We start from the raw sequence: 16,519 nt of genomic DNA on the forward strand, positions 1-16,519 counted from the left end.
TATTAAGGAATCGCAATTGCTTAGCTTGATGCATGTGGCAGTATGTGTTGAGTTTTCAGGGGCAGTAGTGTTTTTGCAGATCAGTGTGAATGGGATGTTTCCTCAGTCGAGTATTTACAATGTCCCAATACCAGCTACAGGGCCAGAGAAATTTTCTAGGATTTCAATCAGCAACAGAATTCTTCATGCATAGGAGAATATCAGGTAGAGGAGGACAGCATAGAGGTAGAGCACATCAGTCTTCTGACAACATGGAAGGTATGAGAATTCATACTGGCTCTACCAAAAGGTATGTGGAAGTTTGAGTTCATGCAAGCTGGAGTAGATAGCTTTGATGAGTGACAGTTGGGTGTTGTAGACCATTCAGGGTTATATGTTGAAATTTGTGTCAGAGCCTGTCCAAGACAGGGAATCAACAGTGTTAAATTTCTTGGTGGAAGAAAGATTGCCCATGGAGACAGTGGATTCCACATTGGAGAAAGGTGTAATTGCGCATATAAGTAAAGAAGAAAAATTATTTATAATGATTTGTAAGTACTATTTTTCTAGTGGAGAAAGGGGACAAAGGTTGAAGGCCAGAAATACTTAACAAATAATATTTGTGGGAGATGAATCAGTAGAACATTTTCAAGATGGAGGGAGTCCATTTGCTAAGAGACATTTTGCTGAAGGGGCATTGGTTAGTGACGTTGGACTTGAAAGATGCTTACTTCACAGTCCCTCTAGCTGTGGAGAGCCATCGGTTTCTTGAGTTTTACTGGGAAGGTTGCCTTTGTCAATGTCTAAGCAACCCACTTTCAGAATGGTTTCAGCCTGCTGGACTTGAAAGATGCTTACTTCACAGTCCCCCTAGGAATGGAGAACCAGCAGTTACTTCAGTTTTACTGGGAAGGTTGCCTTTGTCAATGTCAAAGAAACCCACTTTCTGAATGGTGTCAGCCCTTGTTGTTTCAGGAAGGTGCTGTGCTCTGTGGTGGGTTACCTTCAACCGAGGAGGGGGTGGGTAATCATTTATTTAGCCAATTTTTTCTTAGTGTTACAGGCATGGGAAGAGCAGGAAGCTGATTTGGCAGTGAGTAGTAATAAAAAGGAAGACGTCAATACTGACTGAATGAATACATTAATTAAATAATGGATTTTGCAGAGCACTCAGCTACTCAAGGAGTGTCCCGGCGCTTGGCATCCATAATTGGTGAAGGGGTGGCAGGTTCCGTCAGATATCCCACAATCCCTACAGTTTGAATAGATACCGTGTCAGCACTTTTTTTAAATCTAGCTTCATCAGTGATTGTCTTCAGATGGCCAGGCATTTGATTCTACATGATTGCTACCCTGACGTGAATGAGGAACCCCCTCTCCCTTGTTTTTTTTAAATGGATTCTGTTAGCAAGCCAACATTACTGGAACGCAGTGACCTCTCTGGTCTGTACTCCTTGATCCTCTCATTGAAGTAGGAGGGACCATTGTTGTGCAGAGCTTGATAGGTCAGTGTCAGCGGTTTGAACATGATGCACTTACGGACCAGTAGCCAGTGCAGTGTTTCCTTGCAGGATGTTGGAGTTCTTGGGTTTCCAGGTGGATACCATAGAGGCAGTTTTGTGGTTACTACCTCAGAAAGTGAAGTAGATAAGGACAGAGATAAAGTTTCTTTTAAAGAAGAGGATGGTTTCTTTGAGGGCTCGCGCCAGCGCAGCTCCTCTATTAGAGCAGAGGAGCATCAACCTCCTCCACAACAAAGGTGAAAAATAAAATGGTAATACAATTAATTTATTAGCATTTCATTTTTCCCTTTCTCCAGCCAAACTGTGTTTGTGGGTAGGGCTACTGCTGCTGACTGCGACGGCCAGCCTGACATGCACACTTTAAATCTCTCCACCTAGCTGTCCTAGACAGCTGGCTGGAAAACAGGCACAGACCCCCAGTGCCTGCAGGAGGGTCAAGGCAGTCTGATCCAGCCAATCCTGGCACTGCTCTCATGCTGCTTGACATTATCAACAGCATCTGGATTGGTGTGTAGAATTGCTAATGACCAGTGCAGATGGACTGAAGCACGAGGACCGAAGGAGGCAAGCTAGTGGCAGTACATTTTTTTTTATTTCCTACTTTGGAACATGCACATAATATGCCAGTGTATGCTAGTCCTTTATTTATCATATTGTGTTGTAGGACACATTTGAACCAAAGATATGCACTTCCTTACTAGCTACAGCTTGTCACGAGGCATCATTAAATCAGACTACGGTCACGATGTACTTGCTGTTTTTATTCATGCCTCTGCACCTGGATCGCGCCCAGTTCCAGGAACCTTGACCCGCGGCCACCCACCATCACGCCTACATCGAGCTCAGGGTCCTGGACCCTGAATGCCACAACAACAACTTCTGCATCACCTTCTGCGATCAATGGAGGAACCCTTCACCTGCTGCCGCTGCTGCTTTGCATGCAACACAGACCCACCGCCTGCACATTAATCCTCTCAACACCCACCCAGAAGACCACCAACACCCTGGAACTGCTCCGGTGCATTCTGCTCAACACCCAATCCTCTGCAAACATGCTAGAGAAATCTGGGAGCGTTACAACAAACAAATGATGGACGGAATGCTGACAATGCATACATTCTCCCCCAGTCAAGAGATCTGGGTTAAATCCATCGTTCTTTTGCCCACTACACCACCCCAGTTTAGACATGGCCATATGCAAATCAGTCTTGACCCTGTGCCTCATGGGAACAGTCCAGCCCGAACTGCCAAGCCATGTCTTCCCTGGACCGGAATCAAGCATCCTAGGACCGGTTTCTGGCTATCAGCCGTCATCAGCCAGGATAGCTTGACTCCAGTGGCGTAGTGAGCACGGGTCCCACGTCTGGGAATACCCATCCCACTTAGGGCGAAAAGAGTTACAACAAACAAATGATGGACGGAATGCTGACAATGCATACATTCTCCCCCAGTCAAGAGATCTGGGTTAAATCCATCGTTCTTTTGCCCACTACACCACCCCAGTTTAGACATGGCCATATGCAAATCAGTCTTGACCCTGTGCCTCATGGGAACAGTCCATCCCGAACTGCCAAGCCATGTCTTCCCTGGACCGGAATCAAGCATCCTAGGACCGGTTTCTGGCTATCAGCCGTCATCAGCCAGGATAGCTTGACTCCAGTGGCGTAGTGAGCACGGGTCCCACGTCTGGGAATACCCATCCCACTTAGGGCGAAAAGCGTTACAACAAACAAATGATGGACGGAATGCTGACAATGCATACATTCTCCCCCAGTCAAGAGATCTGGGTTAAATCCATCGTTCTTTTGCCCACTACACCACCCCAGTTTAGACATGGCCATATGCAAATCAGTCTTGACCCTGTGCCTCATGGGAACAGTCCAGCCCGAACTGCCAAGCCATGTCTTCCCTGGACCGGAATCAAGCATCCTAGGACCGGTTTCTGGCTATCAGCCGTCATCAGCCAGGATAGCTTGACTCCAGTGGCGTAGTGAGCACGGGTCCCACGTCTGGGAATACCCATCCCACTTAGGGCGAAAAGCGTTACAACAAACAAATGATGGACGGAATGCTGACAATGCATACATTCTCCCCCAGTCAAGAGATCTGGATTAAATCCATCGTTCTTTTGCCCACTACACCACCCCAGTTTAGACATGGCCATATGCAAATCAGTCTTGACCCTGTGCCTCATGGGAACAGTCCAGCCCGAACTGCCAAGCCATGTCTTCCCTGGACCGGAATCAAGCATCCTAGGACCGGTTTCTGGCTATCAGCCGTCATCAGCCAGGATAGCTTGACTCCAGTGGCGTAGTGAGCACGGGTCCCACGTCTGGGAATACCCATCCCACTTAGGGCGAAAAGCGTTACAACAAACAAATGATGGACGGAATGCTGACAATGCATACATTCTCCCCAGAAATCTGGGAGGCCATCACCACCCTCACTACCCAACGTGATCTTCATCACTGAGACCTGGCTCAGCCCCCACCATTGACACATCACATGACGGCTACAAGATGATACACTGAGACCACACCAACAAACACCGAGGCGACATTACCATCATCCACAAGGAAACTCTCTAATGCACCACCACCGAAGATAACACCACATCAATCATTAAACACCTCAACTTTCAACTCCTAACCAATGCCAGGACGACCATCAGAGACACCCTCACTTACAGACCTCTAGGACCATGACGGTATTCTGCGATGCCATATCTGAATTCACCGCCTCTCTAGCTATTGACTCTAAGCACTATGCCCTACTCTGCAACCTCAACTTCCACCTTGATGTCCCCAATGATGCCAACCCCTCCAATCTCCTGGAAATCATGAGCAACATCGGCCTCACCCAACTGGTCACTAACCCCACACACTGTGCAGGACACGCCCTGGACCCAATCTTCACACCCAGCAACAGAATCAAATACAGCCATGCCACTGAACTCACCTGGACCAACCATTACCTCATTCACTTCACCATCACAAGTGCCCAGGCTGCCACTACCAAGCCCCTGAGCTCCTCTCACCACAGCTGGAACAAAGTGACTGAGACCCAGTGGACGGAGGCCCTCAGCACCACCCAGCCTGATGCCGCAGCAAAACTTGAACAGGTCATCCACAACTTCTCCGACTGGATCACCAAATGCACCGACCCAGTCACCCCCATGAAACCAGCCAAAAGCAAGCAGATTCTCAAGACTAGCCAGCTGGTACACACCAGACCTTAGCACCATCAAGCGCAACAGCAAATGACTAGAGAAAAAATGGAGCACCACCAAAAACCCCATTGACAAACTACCTTCAAGGACACAAAAAGAGACGCATTCAAAGACCACATCGAAATAAGTGCCAACAGCATGAAGGAACACTGCAACAGCATCAGAGAGTTTTCCTGTCCATCAGCCGCTGAGAAAACAGTTTGCTCTTCCCAAGAACTCTGTGACACCCTGTCGGACTACTTCCACAACAAGATAGCCACCATCTACAACAACCTCGACCCCAGCCCACAGACTTTGACTTTAACAGCCTACACCCATCCATGAACACCAGCCACATGATCACTACATGGAATCTGCTCACCACACAGAGCACCACAGTCATCATTTCCTCCATCCACTCGGGAGCACCCTCGGACCCCTGCCTCCACCATTTCTTCAACCTCTGAGCCAAAGAAATCAGCGCAGAACTCACAAACATCCTCAACGCCTCCATCACCATGGCAGCCTTCCCTGCCAGATGGAAACAAGGTGGGGTCAGACCCCTCCTGAAGAACCCCTCAGCTGACCCAAACAAACTTAAAATTTCCTGCCCCATCTAGCCGCTTCCGTTCCCCGCCAAAGTCCTCAAGAAGGCCATCAACCCCCAGCTCACCGAACAACTAGAAAAAACACAAGCTGCTCGACATCTCCTAATGCAGCTTTTGTGCCAACCACAACACCAATACTGCCCTGATTGCCACCATCGATGACATCAGATCCCTCCTCCCCATGGTGAAACAGCATCCCTATTCCTCCTTAACCTCTTAGCGGCATTCATCACTGTATCCCACTACACCCTCATCAATAGACTCAACCACGTTGGCGTCCAGGGGAACGCCCTCAAATGTATCGCATCCTTCCTTACAGGATGAACTCAGAGAATTTGCCTGGCACCCTTCACCGCAGAACCAAAGAGCATCATCTGCAGTTTAACCCAAGGATCATCTCTCAGCCCCACCCGGTTCAACATGTACATGATTTCCCTCTCCGACATCATCAGAACCCACGGACTCAACATAATATTCTATGCAGATGAAATCCAACTCATCCTTTCGCTCACCGAAGGTCCCGCCATCCCTAGAACAAACTTTCACAATGTCATGACCAGTGGCACCGACTGGATGAGGACCAACTGCCTGAAGCTCAACACAGACAAGACAGAAGTGCTGATCTTTGGGAAGAACACCTCCTGTGGGACAACAGCTGGTGATCCTTTGAGCTTGGGCAAACAATAACAGACCACACCGGCAATCTGGGCATCACCCTCGACAATAAACTCACCATGAAGCGCCAAATCAGCGCAGTCACCTCCTCCTGCTTGCACACCCTCCGCATGCTCTGAAAAATCTTCAGATGGATCCTAATCAACACCAGAAGGACCATCACCCAGGCCCTTGCCACCAGCTGGCTAGATTATGGAAAATCGCTCTACTCCGGTATGACCACCAAACTTCACAAGAGACTTCAGACCATACAGAACACAGCAGCCAGACTCATCCCTAACCTTCCCAAATGGACCCGCATCACTCCCACCTCAAGAACCTCCATTGGCTCCCCATCCAGAAAAAATGCCAATTCAAGCAACTGACCCTACAAAGCCCATAACAACCAGGGACCAGCATACATGAACCATTGCCTGAACTTCCACCAATCCATCAAACACCTGTGCTCCACCTCTCTGGCACTCGCATATGCCCCACGCATCCGTCATAGCCACAGGGTAGGTTGTTCCTGCTCCTACCTTGCCGCTGAGGCATGGAACGACCTGCCCCTCCACCTACAAACAACACCATCCCTGGCAGACTTCAGAAGGGGACTTAAGACCTGGCTTTTCGACTACAACCAGCAGAACCTCAGCACCTGGATACCCTCAGGGGTGAAGAGCAGTGCTCTACAAATAATTGATTGATTGATTGATTGATATCAGTTTACATTTTTGAGTCTTGCTTTGACAAGTGGTGCTGATGGTTTACTGCCTGGTGTGAAATGTGCTTATTGTACAACAAGCCACCTTTGTGCACGACAGGTATGCGAAAAGCAAGTAATTTATGCTGTCACCTACAACTGATGTAATTGTGGAACTGGGTGAGAAGCCGCCTGTGCTGCAGAACCTGTGCATTGTGGGCCAATGATGGATGGGCCCTGCAGGCGCGTGCTGCATGGGGTAGTGACATTTGTTTTCAGAGTTTTAAATAGTGCAAACTTGACCAGAAGGTATCAGAGGGCTTTACATGAGCACCAGTTCTGTTACAGACGGACACATTCATTGTTTTTTTTGTTCGGCACAGGGAGCTTAAGTGATTTGCCCAGAATCACAGGATGCTCGAGTATCGTTGCCGAGACACGAACCCAGTTCCCCTGAGTCGACGTTGACTGCCCTAGCCGTTAGGCAACTAGTGCTTGGTAGACACACAGCCTCTCCACTCAGATATCAATATGAAAGCTTTAACATGTTTATTTTAAGATGAGGTTCTGTATGTCAGCACATCTAAACCCTATGAACTCAAATTCTTGAAATTCTTGAGCGCTTCAACTCCTAATAGGGGTAATAAGCACTACATAAATACAATTACAATCTGAAGGGCTACTCATTTCTTGCACATCTCTGTTTTTAATATATGATCTACAAGAGATGAAGGATGTTTTTTAACATACAATCTACAAGAGATGAAGGATAAACAGTCACTAGAAGCTGTGTACTTGTTCTTAATTATGCAATCTTTGTTTGTGAGCCCAGGAATTGCTACCACCTCTCAATTCATGGGCTTTGTTAAAAGTTTCATGAGATCTTGTTTGGAATGTGCCAAATTAGTGAGTATCTCAAATGCAATTAACTGTGTCTACTTCTTGGCAGCATTTTATTTTTCAGACTGATTGATATGCTCAAGTCTATTTCATTGTTAATTATTTAAAAGGCTTGCTCTGTGAAGCAATGGCGGCCGGTGAAGGCAGGACCAATTTACATTATTGTTATGTCTTCAATTCACTCCCCTGCTTCAGTTTTGCAACAGGTACTCAACAAGGATGGATAGGAAAAGGAATAATTTTACTGGAACTTTCAATATTTGAAGGAATCCCTGTACTATGAGCACAGATAAGCAGGGTGGGCTGTTATGATTGTTCCTTTGCTGATCAGTGTATGTATATATATATAAATTCAATGAAAAAACCAAAGGTGTCACACATGTTATAGTTAGCTGGACATTTCACTCGTAAAAAACCATTGAAATTCCCCCGTTATAGTTAGTTCAGCTAACTATAACTCGCGCGCCCGCAATGCACTACTGATGACGTCACATATTACATCACTCATGACATGGTCAGTGACATCACTCATGAGATCACTGATGACATCTCAAATGACATCACTGATGACATCATCCAGTGAATGTGTGTTTTTCTGATAATTAAATATGTTTAATATATGTATATCTCAAGGTCGATGGAAGAATAAATGAGTATATAAGTGTCTAAATTGATGATTTGTTTTTTAAAAATTGATTGTGTAACTGACTGATTAAGTGTATCTTTATGAATACATGGCTAAGTGAGTAATGTTTAAATGTGTAAATACCTGTATCAGTCTCTCACTTTGTATATAAGTGGCTGCATGGGTTGGTGAGTAGCTACATGAGTGTCTATATAGGTTATTAGTTGGTTTTTTGAGTATCAGTATGAGTGTCTGAGTGTCTTCATGGTTCGGTGGGGGTTATTATGTAGTGCATAGGTGCATGAATGAGTGACTCACTGTTTGTATGTGTTGAAGACAGCATGTGTGTAGGACCGTATGGGTGTATGAGTGTGTGTATGGGTGTGTTAGTGAGTGAATGACTGTCTCAATAGTGTCTTTATGAGTAACTACATATTTTTTAAACTAGTATATATGACTATTGGTGTATATAAGTAAGTATATGTGCGAGTGAGAGATTGGAAGAGTGCCTGTATGAATAAGTATGTGTTTCTATAAGTGATTATTTAAAAGACTAAGTATGTGTAAGTTTCTGTAAAAGTAAGTGTGGTGGTGTGTGTATAACTGTATATGCAGGTAAATGGATGTTTGATTCTTTATTAGCATGAGTGACTATGTGTGAGTAACTCTATGAATGAGTGGCATTGTGTTACAGGATGTTTAGGTGTATGAGTACATATGATGTGTGAGTACATGTATGAGTGACTGTATAGGATTGTTGGTGGATGAGTGGATGTGTATGTGGATCTTAGAATTACTGAATAGGTTGTTGTAACTGTTATTTGTATGTCCATTTTTTTGAAAATTTCAGTCTCTATTTTTAAATGTGTGTATCAAAGGTTATATTAGGGTGAGAGGAGGTCTACCACTCTATCACAAGGATGATGTCATCAGTGATGTCATTTGAGATGTCATCAGTGATGTCATGAGTGATGTCACTGACCATGTCATGAGTGATGTAATATGTGACGTCATCAGTAGTGCATTGCGGGCGCGCGAGTTATAGTTAGCTGAACTAACTATAACGGGGGAATTTCAATGGTTTTTTACGAGTGAAATGTCCAGCTAACTATAACATGTGTGAAACCTTTGGTTTTTTCATTGAATTTCTAAGGTTTTTTAAATGCTAATTCCTAACTATAACGTGTGTGAAACCTATGGTTTTTTCAGTGAATTTGCAAGGTTTTTTAAATGCTAATTCCTAACTATAACGTGTGTGAAACCCATGGTTTTTTCAGTGAATTTGCAAGGTTTTTTAAATGCAAATTTTTTTTTTTTTCTTCTTTTTTTTTTACATATTTTTATTTTAATTTTCTATCCTTTTTTAAAGACTATGGTTAAATTTTTTAAATTCTACAATATGTTTTTATTTTACATTTTTTATAAAATAAACAGGTAAAATTTATTAGCAATACATTTTTTCCTTTTTTTTTATTTTTTTTTAGTGCGCGTACGATAAGCTTACGGTAAGCGTTCGGTTTACGCAATGTCCGTAATTTATCTACGCTGTTTGCGTATAGTTACGAAATTTGTGTAGCCGCGCGTACTCCGCGTGGGGCGCGTACGCGTGTACGCTACACGCGCACGTTACGCGGAAGTGTTGGGGAGTGACTGTTATGCGCATGCGCGTGTCTTTTTTACGCGCATGCGTACTTTTGCCGTAAGCGCACCGTAAGCGTACGGTGGGTCATGTGATCATGAAACACAACTTTTGATTGTTTGAAACTACTTTCAGTTCTAGAACTCTCCTACACCACACCCATTCCCCTCATTTCTGCTTGTGATCCCTTAGGAGAAGGAGCTGGGTTGTCTTTGTGATACGATGGCAGAACAGCAGAGCTCTTCTGAGAGTGAGGCTAGCAGCACTACCTTGAGGCAGAGAGCGAGGAAACAAAAGACCTCTTACGTATGGGAGTATTTTTCTTTTCCAGAAGGCCAGCAAAAGGTAAATGCACCCTTAGTGACTTGTAAGCTGTGTAAGCGTGTACTTCCAAGAGGGAATCCTGACAGGAAGTATTCCTTTGGGAATCACACCATGATGAGACACCTTAAGGATGTACACAGAAGGACACATGCTCGACTTACTGAAGGTAACCCTTCAGTAAATCAACAAAGCACATCCACAGCAGCTCAGCCTGGACCATCATCTGCAGGGCCGAGTCCTTCTTCTGCAGGTCAGGTGAGCCCTTCATCTGTGGGGGGAGCATCTCCTTTTTCTGGTCCTCTGGAAATTAACCCTCGGTTTGCGAGGGTTGAAGTACGGTGCGCCACTTGTCATGATCTAATTAGTTATAGGGAGACCAGTATTTCCCTAGTGAACTGTAAAATAGATCAGCACACTTGTCGTACCATCTAATATTCCCAATCTTTTTTTCCTCTGTCCCTGCATGAACACAACGGCTCTTTTAAGAGCCAACCTTACCTTTCATCTATTTTTTATATATGTTTTTAAAAACTTTTTAAATTTTTTTTTTTACCGTACGCGTACGGTACGCGTAATTTTTTTTTTTTTTTTTAAAAACAGTAAAAATCAATTATCACATTACAAGGTCCTTGAGAGACTACAATTAAAAACTGAAAATGTGATTGTAGAGAAGTGGAAAAAAGGGACCATGATATTATTGACTTACCATACCCACTCAAAAAAAGATTTATTCATTTAAATTTTTTTTAAATTACTTTAAAAATGGTTCTAGTTTTCGAAAATTTTCTATCTCAATCTGAAAAAAAAGAAAAAAGTATTAATATTTAATAAAACATTTTATAATACAGTACACATATTTACATATTTTTCAAAAAATATGTTTGCCTTTTTTTTGCTGTTTTCAGAAAATATTGCATTTCACTATAAATTGTGAAAGCAATTGCATTCATCATTTAACAGCAGGCAAAAAAAAATTAACAATCTCAAAGATTGTTTTAAAAAAGCCCACAATCTCTTTTTGCATAAACATAACTTTATAGAAATGCATAATATTCTTAAAAAATATCATCTAATATCAATACTTATTTCTTTAAAATACCGTCTGATATTTTTGTTTCAGAAGTATAATCACAATAATATATCTCAAATAACTCCACAATACATCGGGTTCCATTTCCTTTAGGCCAAATAGTAATTTTAAAATTCTTTTTTGGTTAAATTTCCAATGGTAATCCAATAAAAATCTAAAGTTTAAATTGTACAGATGTCACCGATTCTCTGTAACATTTTGGTTTCCGAAAGATGAATTAATAATTAAATAAGTCCACAATAGAATTGTTTACCTTTCCGCATGGCCAAATAGTAATTTTAAAAATCTTTTTTGAAAAAATTTCCAATGGCAATCCAATAACATTCCAAAATTTAAATTGTGCAGATGTTACCGATTTTTTCTAAATTTTTGGTTTTCCAAAGTTCCCTTAAAAAATGGAAAAATTCCACATTACAATTGGTTACCTTTCCATTAGGCCAAATGAAAATTTGTTAAATCTTTTTTTTTGTAAATTCCAAATGGTAAAATTGTTTTGTCCAGATGTTGCCAAATCTCTCTAAAATTTAGGTTTCAGGAAGATTAGATAGGAATTTGCTAAATCAAAAGGCAAACGTTGCTTAAAAATCAATTGGGAATCATTACACAGTGTCTAGCCTTTTTCACATTTAAGATAAACTGTGTAATGACCAGAAGTTACAGTAGGTCCATCATGGAAAATTATTGCAACTGTTACAAAAGTTTTTCCTGAAATTGATAATTGCTGTCCTGTAAACTTCTTTATTAAAGTATCCAATTTTGAACCATCAGCTCTACATCGTTGCATCATTAAAATTACATACTGTCTGTATTCCTTTAAAATTAATGTTGAAAACATGTCAGATTTACACTCACCGCATTGCATGCTATGATTAGCATCTTTAACTAATTTAGCAAAAGTGACTGTTTTACTCTCTGGCAATGTTAAATAAATAAACCTTTCAGAATCAACATTAGAGCCACATATATTATAACAGTTTTCACAACTATGTTCCCATTTATAAGAGAGACCAAATACATTTTCAATGGGAACCCCTTCTTCTTCCAGTACCTGAAGAAAATAAATCAAGAATTCCTGTGCGTCTTGCTGTACATTTTGAGAAAACTGTGTTCGTCCTGAACATACATCTAAAACTTTTCTAATTTCAGTAGCACTTTCTATTTGAGTTTTATCATTACTCAGCTTTTCAAAAAGGAGACTCAGCACAGAACAGAATCTTTTTCCCTGATTTACTATTATCTGCTCTTGCAAACTTTCCAGATAAAATGCAACATTCAGCACTACATTAGCGTAGCAGTTGACACCAGAGCTATTTTCAAAATAACATCCTACAACCTGTTCTTCATTTTCCTTATTCTTTTTGCTTGCAATTACATCACTCCTCTTTTTTTTCCTCCTCTCTACATCTTCATTACAGATATTCTCATTTCTCCTTTTACGAGAAACTACACGTTTCTCCAACACAGGATACTGACCTAAATGAGGAGCATAGCTTCTTCTTAATCTATTATACTCCTTTACACAATTTGTATCAGCACTAACTTTTGAATCATCAAAGTCTATCATGAATAAACCTGATAATGTTTTCACTCGTGACAAAGCAACATATGCCATACCTTCTTTGAACACAGTTGAATCAATGTTCACAAATGCACAATCTACAGTCAATCCTTGAGACTTGTGAATAGTTACAGCAAATGCTAGCGAAAACGGAAACTGCTTCCTACGTACATATAAGTCTTTCACAAGCATGAAACGAACTGAACAACGACAAATGTCTTTAACTTCTTCTATCTGATCAAATTTTATTTTTAAACATTCAATTCCATCTTTTTTCTGATAATTAATAAAACCCACAACTCTTCCCATAGCTCCATTAACTAAACCTTTTTCAACATCCAAATTTCTCCTTAAAAATACTCTACAGTTCATGCAAACATATAGATTTTTTTCTAATCCAGCTGTTTTGGAAATGTTCTTCTCTAGTGAATCCAATTTATTTTTCAGTGTGCCTGTTAATGTGACAGTAATTCTTCCATCCTCAATTTTGTCCACTGCTTCCAATTTCCTGATATCTTCCTTTTCCAATTTCAAAAGCTCCTCATTGAATATTGAGCATTCACGTAGAGTTGGCATTAAGCAGATGACACTTTTGTTTTCTGCAATGTTCTTGTATATCTTCTCTGCAACTATTTCTTCCTTTGGAAATAAATTATGTAGCAGCCGACTCTGTAATGCTTTTTTGCCAGCTTCAGTGAGTAGTCCAATTCTGATATCTTTCAGAATACTTCCATATTCTTCATCGTTTGCTTGCCTCATATTAGTAGTAAGTTCCTTGTACTCAAAGAAGGACCAAATATTTGTATTACCGATGCTTCCCAATGACTTCTTCGTGTCTTCATGTGTCACAGTATTAAACACTGGTTGTCCTTTAACTGGAGTAAGTTGCAAAAGATCTCCAAAAACTATGACGTGTTTTCCTCCAAATAACACGTCATAGTCTGTCTTCAGAATTTGCTGCATTCTTAAATGCACAAAGGCAAGCATTAAGTTTGATATCATGCTCACCTCATCAATAATGAGAACTTGCATCTTCTTCAATACTCTTGAAACTTCCAAGCATGCTTCTCCAGTTAGCTTGTTGTATTGTATTTTGTTCTCATGCTCCACTGGTAACATTAGCAAACGATGTAAAGTGATTCCTTTTATGTTATATGCTGCTAACCCAGTTGGAGCAGTAACCACACAAGACAAAGTAGAATCCGTTTTTTGCTGTAGGTAGCTTCTGATGACTTTTATTAGGAAACTTTTTCCAGTTCCAGCTTGTCCGCTTACATACATCCTGATTGGATGAAATGATGTGCATGAGCACTCTTTTTTTTCATGTAGAAATCCGTGATCAATTTTGTTTCTGATCTCTTCATAAATTTGTTGCTGCTCTTCGTTCAGTTGTCTTTCCAAATTTTGTAAGTCTATAAATTCTCCTTGAGCTTGATTCATAGCCGTTTCCACTTCATTCATGGCTATTGATGCTTCATTTTCAACGATTGGTTGTCCTAGGGGATCTTGACTGAGTGTTCCTGAACTTTGGCTGTCCTGAGAACTGTCTCTAGCTATTTCTGCTGCAATTGTAGTTTCCTGTTCAATTTCTTCATTTAACATTTGCAGATAAGTTGTGAATGTATTGCATTGTATGCTGTCTTTGCAAGCATTAAAAGAATCTTCATAGCTTTGAAATTCTCCCAGTAGTTCATCCTCTGTACGCCATGGTTTAAACAGCTGTAAAAGAGCCAAGTAGTAAAATTCCTTTTTGTCAGTAGTGTCGCAACTCAGCTTCCGGTGATTTATCAAACTTCCTTTTGTTTGCTTCACCAAACATCCTTCCTCACCAATGACTTTATATTTTCCATTGTTGATGTCTTCTGCGGCTTTCCGTGAATAAATGTAGTTCTGCAGCACTTCATAGAGACACATGTTCTCCAGATGATGACTTCTCTTGGGATAATATGTGTCCAATATGTTTGATTTCAAAATATCTGTACTTTCTGGGTCATTCTCGGCCAAATATTCAATTTCTCCAACAGATTTCAGTACCCGATTTCTCATTGCTGCAAGGCCTAAACTTGCCCAAATTATTCTTCTTGATTTCGATTAGAGACTTGCAGAAGATAACCTATCTGAACATTCGTAGGATCCAATTTCTCGATGCGATAACATCTTCAAACTGAAACTGTACAGCTTCTTACTGACAGTTTTCTCGTGAGAAATCTCTTCCCACATTTCCTTCAATTCTGTTTTTTCTGATTTCGTAATGTAAGACGTTACATATCGAGCAACAGCAATGGAATTGTCAGCTACATACTGTATATCCATGTTAGCGTTCCACATGGATAAAATCACTGGGTTGTAGTCATTTATATTTTTTGATTCTTCTTTTCTTTTAAGGTTGTAGGTATTCTTAGGTGATTTTCTTGTGATAGTATGTCTCACAGATGACATACAACTGTTAACTCTTCCATTTGAAAGAACAGGTCTAGGAAATCCAAATCGACATTTAGTGTATTATTTATCTTTGCTCTTGTATTTCCGTCGACAGTATTTTCCACACCGATGACTTTGGAAACGTAAAACTTGCTCCTTTAACTTTTTCTCTTCTGTGCTTTTTGGTATAGCACATGTTGCATATTCTTCAATGTAAGATAACACTGCTTCATCAGTATCTGTTCCAAACTTTGGGGCATCCTTGATCCACAACAGCATATGAATATGAGGAGCACCTCTTGACTGGTACTCTTTTCTCCAAAAGAAATCCACTACTTCTCCTAGAGGTGGTTTTTTTTTATTGTAGATGAAGGACATCATAGCCTCAAATCTATGATTGAAATATCTGCAAACATTAACCGGATCCAATGAGCACAGTTCTCCTGCTGTCTTGTATTCGATGTTTTTAATGTTTGAATTTGCCTCTCGTCGAAAATCCAGTAAATCATCCCAAGCGTACTCCGCACAGCTTAGGGTAACGAACCATGTTGGTGTTCCTAAATTCCGTAACATGCATTTTAATTCACCATGGCGTCGGTACCAATATTCATTTGTCCCACGCTGACAAGCCATCAGATTGATCAGTTGTGTTTCCAAATGATCATCTCGGTGCTGCACTTTCTCCATAAAATCCTTAGCAGACACATTTTGCAAATGTACTCCACTTTTTAAAATGTAATTTACTGCATAAGACAATGCAGACAAGTCGCTTTCAAATAAAAGATGGAACAAATAAGGAATACTTTGTCGAAATCTGGGATCTTCAGCATATAGTCTTGTAGTCCGATACTCAGAAGCTGGAATCTGTTCCGGACGTTCATCGTATCGTCCTCCTTTTCCTTTAGGAAACAGCTGAGGAAAACATCGAGCTTCCAAGCTCTCCTCCCATACACTCACGGGAGTTCCTTTTGCTTTCTTCATCTGAAATAGATCAATATTGTCTCCCATAACTTCTTTTGAATGAAGAGGATGTATGCTAAAATGTTCATAAATTTCTTCTTCCTTTGACTTGTCCACTTTTTCAATTTGTCCAGTTGGTGTTTCTGTGTCTTCTTGTAAATCTTCTTCATCTTCTTCTTCTATATAAATTGATTCATACCATTTGTTATTCCTTTTCAAATACAAATTTGCTCTTTGTACTTTCCGTACATCTACCAGCTCCTGCCAAATCTTCTTTTTCTTTGTAGGTACACCATTAACCAGAATAATTAATGGTTCAGTTTCCAA

The sequence above is a fragment of the Triturus cristatus genome, chromosome 2_2 (genome assembly GCF_964204655.1).
Source record: "Triturus cristatus chromosome 2_2, aTriCri1.1, whole genome shotgun sequence".
NCBI lineage: Eukaryota > Metazoa > Chordata > Amphibia > Caudata > Salamandridae > Triturus > Triturus cristatus.